At 37.8% G+C, this 10,799-nt stretch overlaps 1 pseudogene; it reads right to left on the reverse strand.

The window, feature by feature from the left end:
- Nucleotides 1-6,186: 6,186 nt before the first annotated feature.
- LOC137732889 (phosphoacetylglucosamine mutase-like) lies at nt 6,187-8,472 on the reverse strand (annotated as a pseudogene).
- Between the last annotated feature and the right edge of the window lie 2,327 nt (nt 8,473-10,799).

The following is a 10,799-nucleotide window of genomic DNA, read 5'->3' on the forward strand; positions in this document are numbered from 1 at the left end:
AATGATGAGTCCAAGAAAACGTGTCTGCGAGGAGGAAGCTATTGAGGATGGTCTGTCCGCTTATCTTGAGGAAATTGACTGATGAACGGTATTGTTTGGAATTGTAGGGGTTAGGGAAGACCTGATTTTACTAGTAATTTTACCTTTCTTAATAGCTTAGTTAAGCTAGACTTCTTTTGTTTTGTAGAAACTAAGTTTGATATGGATAAAGCCCCCTTTAGTTGTTTTAGAAGGTTGTTTTATCAATCTTTTGGTTTTAACCCTGAGGGGAGATTGGGTGGCATATTTATGTGTTGGAATGATAGTGCACTTAATCTGAATGTGATTGCTGCTTCTCCTAGACATATCCATGCTCTAGTTAAAGATGTGCATACAAACATTGAGTACTATGCTACTTTTGTCTATGTCTACCCTAAAAAATCTGTCCAAGATAGTTTGTGGGAGGAGTTTTTATTCTTAAACCCTGAAGATAAACCCTGGATGTTGCCAGGAGACTTCAACAATATTACATGCATTCAAGAAAAATGGGGTGGGAACCAAAGTGTCAATGCTCGTATGACTAAATTTGTGGACTTCATGAACAATGTTGGGCTTATTTCGTTACAAGCTTTGGGTGTTCCTTTCACTTGGCCTAACAAACACAAGGATGACTTGCTTATTTTTGAGAGATTAGACAAAGTTGTTGCTAATTCCTATTGGTTTGAATTGCACCCAAGCTACATTCTTCACAACTGTCCTATCCTGGGGTCTAACCACAGTCCTGTGTTTATTGACACTGTTGGTTCTCAAGTTAGTCGAAGTAGAAAGTGCTTCAAATTTGAAGCCATGTGGAATCTTCACCCTGAGTTTAAACAGTTTGTTAAGGGGGCTTGGAAATGCAGTGAGGGACTTCCCCCTCTTGATCATTTTAGGGGTTGCTTAGGTACTTTCGCGTTTCTTGTTAAACATTGGAATCGTGCAGTTTTTGGGTCAATTAGGGAGAAAAAAGATAAAATTTTGAAGGAGCTGAATTGTGTCCAGAAGGAACTTATTTCTTTCAGCTATAATGCTAACTCTTTAAACAATTTCAATGAAAAAGTTCACCTAAAGGCTCAAATTAATGAAAGGCTTGCTCAAGTTCTTAAGGACGAGGAAGTGATGTGGGCGCAAAAAACAAAATCTAATTTGTTAAAGCATGGTGATAAAAATACAAGATTTTTCCAACTTTGTGCTACAATCAGAAGAAAGCAAAACGAAATTAATAAAATCAGAGATGGCAATGGCATTTGGTGGTATAAAGGTGAGGCCCTGGTGCAAGTTTTTATGCAGGAATTCAAAATGAGATTCACCAATCGATCCAACCCCTCCCAATGTTGGGCACAACAACTTGATCATAATACCATGTTAACGAAGGCTCCTTCAAGTAACGAGATTTGGAATGCTGTTAAAAGCATTGAAACTCTTAAAACCCCAGGGCCAGATGTTATCCATGTGAGTTTCTTCCAGGAATGCTGGGAGGAGGTAGGGTCTTCAGTGTGCAATATGGTGAAAGACTTTTTTGTAAATAACGCAAGCCTAAAGTTAATCAACCATACCAACATTGAGACCTGGCATTCGTATCGTATTTCTTGTGTTCGTGTCGTTTTCATGTCATACTCGATAACTTAATGGATCGTGTCGTGTAATACCCGTTAAAGTAAACGGGTAATGTGAGCCGACCCGAAATCAACCCGTTAATATTATCATGTAATATGACCCGACCCGTTACCCCATTAAGAAAAATATATTTTAAATCAATAAAAATGAAACTGAAAAACATAATTTGACCCAAAAAAAATGTAAAACATAATACTAAATTAGTGTATACATACTAAATTTTGGAGTTGACCCCTTCATGAAAGTTGTAAAGCTTCGAGTGGCTACATTTTTCACACTTCTACAATAATTATTATTAAGTTTATTAATTTTTCACTCAAATAAAAAACATTGTTCATGAGATTTGGAGGGTTTTAAAAATTTAAACGACCAGGTAACCAAGTCTAAGCATTGATGATGCAATTATGAACGTTTATTATGCTTTCACATCTTTCAGCCTTACACATTAATGATTATGAATTTTGTTTATTTTGAACTCCCTTAAAAATACCATTCATGAGAGTTTGTATGGTTTTAAAAAATTCAAACAATCTTATACCCATCCTCAAAGTGTAGAGGATGCGACTACGAGCGTTTGCATATTTTTTCATATTTTTCGCACATGTAAATTAATTATTATAATTTGTTTAATGTGTTTGGTATTTTTAAATTACTTGATATTTTTATTTTTAATGTGTTTTATGATTTTTAATCTCAATCTTTGCCTCTAATATACTATAAAAATAAATAAATAAATAAAAATTAAATTTTAAAATTTATATAGAATAATAATTAATAAACAATATATACGTATTCATTATATCTATTGTATTCTATATTAAGTGTGTTTAGTAGTTTAAAAAATTAAAATCATCAAAATAACTATTTTTTTATCGTGTCGAAACAAGTTATCTGTTTGTCACTCTCGTGTAAACCTGTTAAGGACCCATTATTAATGGGTTATTATCGTGTGACTCGATAATGACTCGATTAGTTATCGTGTTGACCCGAAACACGTTATTTTCATGTCGTTTACGTGTCGGGTCGTGTAAGAAATTGCCAGGTCTACCAACATTGCCCTAATCCCAAAAGTGGAGAATCCATAAACAATCAATAATCATCGCCCAATCAGCCTCTGTAATGTTAGCTACAAGATTATAACGAAAGTAATGATCACCAGGTTAAGGCCCCTTCTGAAGGAGTGTATTTTGCCCAACCAATGTGCCTTTGCTCCAGGTAGGTCAATACAAGATAATATCCTTATTGCTCATGAATTGTGCTCAACTTTTAACAGGAAAAAAGGTAAAATCGGGGAGCTAGCTATCAAGCTAGATTTGGAGAAAGCATATGATCTCTTAAACTGGGACTATATTAAATGTGTGTTGGAAAGGTTTGAGTTTTGTACTAAATGGATTAACCTAGTTATGGAATGTATATCTTCAACTTCCTTTTCCATTAACATTAATGGTGAGTCTCATGGCTATTTCAATGCAAGTAAAGGTATCAAGCAAGGGGACCCATTATCCCCCTATATTTTCATCATTTGCATAGAACCCTTGATTAGGAAGTTGAATGAGTTAGCGTATACCTCAAAATCCCATATTGGCCTGCTCACTTCCCTATTTGGCTACAAAGTCTCTAATCTTGTTTTTGCAGATGACTGCCTTATCTTTGCCATAGCATCTCCAAGAGGTGCCAAAAAGGTTTTAGAAGTTCTAAATTGTTTTGCAAGTGCTTCGGGTCAACAAATAAACTTCAGCAAGTCTTCTTTATACTTTTCCTCTAATACAACTAACTAGCTACAAAGTGAAATTGTTAACATTCTTCAAAGCCAGCATAAGACCACCATTGGAAAATATCTCGATATACACAACATTGTGTTTTGGAATGACCCTTTAAATGGGAACGAGCTAATCAGGAGATTCAAACAAAAACTTGCTGGTTGGAAGGCCAACACCCTTTCAAAGGCAGGAAGACTCACTCTTGTCCAATCAAACCTTTTAGGTATGCCTAATCATATTATGTCTTGTTTTAAATGCCCTTATAAGTTAATAAGCAAATTAAACAAGGATTGTAGACAGTTTTTTTGGGGCAATAGTCATAAATGTAATCCTACGAGTTGGAAGGAAATTTGTAGACCAAAGAGTGCGGGTGGCTTAGGTATCAGGAACCTAGACCGTTTCAATAAGGTTTGTCTTGCTAAATTAGGTTGGAAAGTGCTTTTTGATAAGGATAATGGTGGGCTAATATAGCCAGAAGAAAATACCTTAGATATGATGGGTTTCTAGAGACCAAAACTAAGCAAAACCACTCGTTTGCCTTGAAAGGAATCCAAGGGTCCAGAGACATTATCAGTAAGGGTATGAGGTGGGTGGTGGGTGATGGCAAGGACATCATGTTCTGGACTCACAACTGGGTTTTTCCTCACCCACTCTTTCATCTCATCCTAGAAAATCAAAGACATCAAATTCAATAGGGGGATCAAGGTTGTTGATTTTATTGTTGATGGGCACTGGGATAACAATAGGTTAAATCAAGTAATAGACACCTATACAGCAAATAAAATATGTAATATTCCTCTTCCTATTCATTCTTCCAAGGATGAAGTTGTCTAATAATAGTAAGTTCTTGATAAAATTTGCAACTTGGCTTCAAATGTAGGATCTTGGCCATTCCTCGTTTCAAAACCTTATAAATAGAGTGTGGAAGCAAGTCTTGCCTCCCAAACTAAAGTTATTTGCATGGAGTCTCATCAAAGGTAAACTTCAAACTAGAAGGAAGCTAAGCAGGTTCATTCCTAATATAAATACTCAGTGTCCTATGTGCAACAGCCAAGAGGAAGATATTGATCATTTGTTCCTCCACTGCCAGTATGCTAAGCAGGTTTAGAGTTGTGCCATTGATATGTCTTTATCAAATTTTGATATCAACCTCAAGATAAGTGATTGGCTTGTGAACCTCTCTCACAAAAATTCGAATGTTGTAAGCAATTTAAGCAAAGCTATTTCTATTTGCTGGCAGATTTGGAATGGTAGAAATGGATGCATTTGCAGGAATGAAAAGCATGTCCATACCAAAGCTTTTATCCGAGCTATGGCTATGGTTAATGAGTATTTCAAGGATAATGTGAAGAGCCGGGAAAATATGCAGGTAACAAGTGATGATAATATGATCAAATGGAACCATCCATCGTACCCATATGTTAAAAATAAATTTCGATGGTTCAGTGTCAAACCCCTTGGCGGCGGGAGGTTTCATTATCAGGAACTGGAGTAGTAAACCTATTCTCACTGGTGCTATGAGGTTGGGGTCTTCTGCCATCAATGTTGCTGAGCCCATGGCTCTGCGTCAGACACTAATCTGGGCTAGGAGGAGAAACCTGACGCATGTGTGTGTGGAGGGTGACTCAAAACTTATCATTGATGCTGTTCGTGGTGCTTGCGATACCCTGTGAAATTTAAGGTCTATCATTGAAGATATCAGGTGGTGTGCCTCTTTCTTCTAGGATATCAAGTGGGGGCATGTTTTTAGGGGGGCGAATTTTGTTGCAGACACTATGGCGTCTATTGGGCTGAAAACGGATAATCTTTGTATATAGGATGCTTGTCTTCCCGTCGAAGCAAACATAGCCTTGTTATTTGATTGTAATGGCTTCGGCTGTGTGAGGGGCTTCCCTCTTTAATGAAGTTTTATTTTTCCATCAAAAAAAAAAATATGAGTTAAGGTTTGAATAGGGTCTAACAGAAACATTACCGAACCATCTGTTTGGTTTTACCTTTACCAATGGTGGGGAAAAGGGAAAGTGTTGTGTCATTATATTTTGAACTTTCTGTTTGGTTGGTAAGAAAAATAAACCAGAACCGTATAATTTTAATTGGGAAGCAGGTTATAGTGTTTCGCTAGATTTCTAAGTTTTTTGTAATGCAGACAAGGAAGGTTTTATAGTTTTAATTTTTACACTTGTTTCTTCCTTGAATTTGTCTTGTACTGTATGTGAATTCTATCTTCTATGATGCCTTTCCTGAAATATTTTTCTTTATTTACCTCTTCTGTGTGTGTTGATTTGTGATTTTATATTTCACAGAGGCGTGTGAGAATATCGTTCAAGCAGATGCTAGATGGACATTTACCATGTTTTATTTTTCTTCTGGGAGTGTCGCGGCTAAATGCAACACTCTCCTTTCATCATACAACATGGCTGCTTCTGCTGCGACTCTAGTTTTATAGACAAGTAATTTACCCATATTCAAAAACATTGTGTTTCATTCAAGATTGTGCACAGTTTCGTTGTTTTGCTCTAAGCGAATTCTTGAATTTGTTGAGGCACATTATTAGTGAAATATAAATTGAGAATGTCTTGTGTTACAAGTTACAAACTATTTGTTTTCATACATTTTGCTAATGCATTTCCTTAGTTGACACGACAAACTTTTTTTCCGGGAGATTATTGTGCATGTATAGTGAACAAGAACTCTCAAGTTTGCTAATAAAGATGAAACAAATCGTAGGCAAAACTGAAGAAAAAGAATCTACACATATCAACAACTAATTTTTGCGACTTGTGAACTGGGAACATGCATCAGTAAGAAACAATGCAAAAAGAAAACAAATTATAGGACACATTCAATGTTTTCGCACTTCTGGATTTTAGTCTGCACCTTATATTACATGTCTAAGAATCATACAAGCTAGGGAAGACACCGTTCTCTACATTTACGCGTTCAATCCACCGTAGTGACAACAAGAATAAGAAAAAATCTGCAAGTCAACATAAATCCTCATCAATATAATAATTCGGTCAATTTTGGTTTGAAAAAGGAAGTTGATCACTAGGAGCTTCCAAACCCAAGAAACCGGTCTACTAGTTCTGCTACAGAGTTTGCCAAGCTGTCTGATGCATTCTATGTGGATGCCTCTGCATATACGCGTATTACATCTTCTGTTCCTGATGGTCGTATAAAACATCGGCCTCTAGGGTATTTAACTGCAATCAACAGGGAAAATCCTCAAAAATTTGTTTGTAAATTGCATATACCAGTAAAATTAGGAAAAATGGCAAATTTTCTTGTGCAACAAACAAATACTGCTAATCAACTTAACGGTGCTGACCAATAATCAACACGGATATCGTGCAAAGCAAAGGATTGAACTGTATGCAAAATAAAAGGAGAAATATACTTACCAGCATCAATGGCTTCTTGAATGCCAGGGGTTGTCACAGCCACAGTTTCTGCATTTTCTGTAACAACAGCAGTTCTGTCCACAACCTTGACCTGATAATTGTGAAGCAGAAGAATTAGTTTCTGGGCACGTTGCGTCCAACAAGAATATGGAGGAAACTCAATTAATTTTTAAAACAGATAACATGAAAGCCCAAAAAGAAAACAACCATAAAGACAATAAATTGTCCATAAGATAGACAGATGACCAAGGAAACTTGCCTTAAGCTGCCTACTGGGTAGATCCTGATAAAACTTATTCCACCTCTGTATCGACCATCCCATATGTGTTAGAATGGCCTCAACCAAAAGTACCTCGCTCAATGCGTCCCCAACAGCCTGGTTAATTAATTCACTAACAGCCAAGATTCTCAAAGCTGCCTTATGCTGTTCTAAACCTGAAAAGAAACAATCATGTTCTTCATTTAGATAGGTAATGGACAACCATGTCAGCACTAATGTAGTGGATAAAGATTGCTTTAACCTTTAGCTACATCAGAAAGCTCGGTAGTCCTGGTCTCTAACCATCGTAAGTAATGTTCTGAGAACAAGATGGTGCCATGACCATTTGCTTCAAAGTAAATCCCGATATCATACTCAGCAGCTTTCTCATGAAGGTATTTCACTCATGTAGGAGTACAAGTGACTTCTAGGCCTAACTGTTTGAGATAATCCATGGATGCTCCATTTGCAAAAGCTGTTTGTACAATACCAAGGCGACATTGATAATCATTATTTCCATTAACATCTATTTCCTTACTCAAGATACTTAGTTGCTCCTTGATGAATATAGCAAACAAAGATAAAATCTTGTCCCCATTGTCGAGTTCAATCTTATTACTACTTCCAGATGGCACAATAAAATATACAAGCCGATCAGCATCACCATCCAAACTAGCACACCTGAAAAGCTAGAACCATCCATACAGTTAGTCCTTGCCTCTGACATCTAATGTAACACTTTAGATCAATAGTCAAGCATTACTAATTGACCAAATAGAAAATTTAAGTAGTTTGAAACTCCGAAACGATGGTTGGATATTGCACACTAGCATCCTTTGGTACCAAACTACTTTTGGGGTAAAAAATATTTAAAAGAAAACCAAACTTGTATCGTAGCCAACAAACGTTTGCATCAATGAAAATATGCATCCATTGTAAGCAATCCAACAAGTTGTTAAATCAGATCGAAATTCAAGTTTTCCAATAGTAGTATGCTAGTACGACAAACTTTACTAATGTTTTCCAACGTGTTGCAATAAAGCATACGATAATAATAACAAATCAACAAGCCACCAAAATTCAGGGTTTCTCCCATCTATCCCATAATCTCATTAACGTAGTATATGTACTTGCATCCATATGTACACAACATAATTTGTCAGGATAATGCAATCATCAGTCATTCTCCAGCAATATCTCTATGATGCAAGCATTTCAAGCAAGTTACTTAAGTAACTGATAATCAAAATTCATTTCACAATCCACGGATAACTGACCTTATCCCAACATCCTGTGAACCAAAACTACAAGGAAGGACCTTCTCTTTCTGCACATAATCAGCACCAACTCCTTCATTCGGTACACCAGCTCCTTCTTTTCCAGAGTTCCGAATCTCAATAACCAAACCAGTCAACATCGTCTTCAAAAGTTCAAGTTTTTCTCCACCAACACCATTTGCCCCATCCACAACCAACTTGTCATCCACATCACTGGGATGAGTTCCACTAGGAATCAAATCTACCAAGCACTTAACCTGTCACATCCCGGTTCGGGCCCCCACCACATCCTGGGCTCGACTCCACCGTAGCACGTTATTGTCCGCTTTGGGCCCCGACCACGCCCTCATGGTTTTGTTTATGGGAACTCACACGAGAACTTCCCAATGGGTCACCCATCCTGGGATTGCTCTTGTGCGAACTCACTTAACTTCAGAGTTTCTACGGAACCCGAAGCCAGTGAGCTCCCAAAAGGCCTCGTGCTAGGTAGAGATGGGAATATACATATAAGGCTTACAAGATCCACTCCCCTTGGCGATGTGGGATGTAACAATCCACCCCTCTTAGGCGCCCAACGTCCTCGTCGGCACACCTCCAGCCAGGGATTGGCTCTGATACCAAATTATCACATCCCGCCCCGGGCCCCCACCACATCTCAGGCTCGACTCCACCGTAGCACGATATTGTCCGCTTTGGGCCCCGACTATGCCCTCACGGTTTTGTTTCTGGGAACTCACACGAGAACTTCCCAGTGGGTCACCCATCCTGGGACTGCTCTTGCGCGAACTCGCTTAACTTTAGAGTTCCTACGGAACCCAAAGCCAATGAGCTCCCAAAAGGCCTCATGCTAGGTAGAGATGAGAATATACATATAAGGCTTACAAGATCTACTCCCCTTGGCGATGTGGGACCTAACATAACCAGCCACTCATGCTAGGTAGAGATGAGAATATACATATAAGGCTTACAAGATCTACTCCCCTTGGCGATGTGGGACCTAACATAACCAGCCACACAAAACACTTAATGAAGGCATTCAAACAACAATGAATTTTTTTAAAGATCAAACTAACTCATTACACAAAACTCTAGCTCCAACTAACCTAAACGAGCTTGAAAGCTGTGTGAAGTAATTGTTGCCTGATACTTTCAAACCCTTATTTCTAGCACGAACCATCCAGTGTAGTTTTGGAGTAGTTAAAATTCCCAATCATGGGCAACCGCTCCAATAATTGAACCGATTCCCTTTAAAGGAACAAATGCTAGGAAATGAGGAGCGTAAAACAACTTAGAAACTGCATGGTAAGCAATGGTAAAAGAGAAGATACATGTTTAGCAGCCTCAACCAGAGATTCTCCACTGGGTCTTGTATCTCTTGCCAACAATATCTCCACGGATTTTGCTCCATCGAGTGTGATTTTTTCATTTTCAACAAACTCAGCTATCAACTGTTCAAGAATTCAATCAGCCTTGTACACAAATTCACAAGAAGAAAAGAAAGGAGTGAGCGCGCATACACACAGAAAGGCTATATAGAAAAAGAAAAACAAACATGAATAAGCTGTTGGGGATCAGGAGCATTGGCGAAGGTATCTGTGAATGGCTTCCAGTCTTGAGAAAGCATTCCACCACTCGGGTCAGCAACTTTGACTCCATTATTAGAGACTTTGTTGTGAGATGTTGTCATCATCAGGCCGATCATTGATTGGGTCTTGAGGGCCCTTAGAGCAGCCAAAATTCCCACCCTGTAAACTGTGGATTGGAGGATTGAGGCGTCAGCTCTGCCAGCCGTTCCATACGATAGTTTCACACCTGGCGTCAACATCTCAAAATTAACAAACTAGAAACCGAATTCCGCTGAACGGAAAGGAAAAATGCGAGAGAGAGAAATGTGGACCTTGTGGAGGCGGGAAGCGAGATGAGGAGCTGAGGAGGAGTGAACGTTGGTCTTCATTCATGGTTTGTTAATCCTGATTGAAACTAACATTAAATTTACCCAAAAATAATAACTATCTAGATAGAACAAAACCCAATTCATTAGTTTTCACAAATTACTGAATCCATATCACTTTACAACAATGATTCCATGCAATTCTAATATGTAGAGAAATGCACAAAATCGGATTACAATCAAATGCTTACCTGCACCTGCAGTATCAACAAACTCTCTAATTTTGCTTTTATAAAAAAGTAAGTATAAAAAAAATAAAAAAATAAAAATTGAGCTTAAAATGATATTTGGTAAATACTTAAAACAGCTTATTTTCACTTTTTTTTGTGAAAAAAAACTGAAAACGTAAAGTAGTTTTCAGCTTATTCTCACTGCACAGCAACATTTTTTTTCAAAGTATAGCAATGCCAAACCAGCCTTTAAATGACCAATGGCATTTCCGTAATTTCGTGCATTTTCAAGCCCAATAATATTCCCTTTGTTCTTGCAAAACCTACCTATGTGGATGGATATGCC

This window comes from Pyrus communis, chromosome 4, assembly GCF_963583255.1.
Source record: "Pyrus communis chromosome 4, drPyrComm1.1, whole genome shotgun sequence".
Taxonomy (NCBI): domain Eukaryota; kingdom Viridiplantae; phylum Streptophyta; class Magnoliopsida; order Rosales; family Rosaceae; genus Pyrus; species Pyrus communis.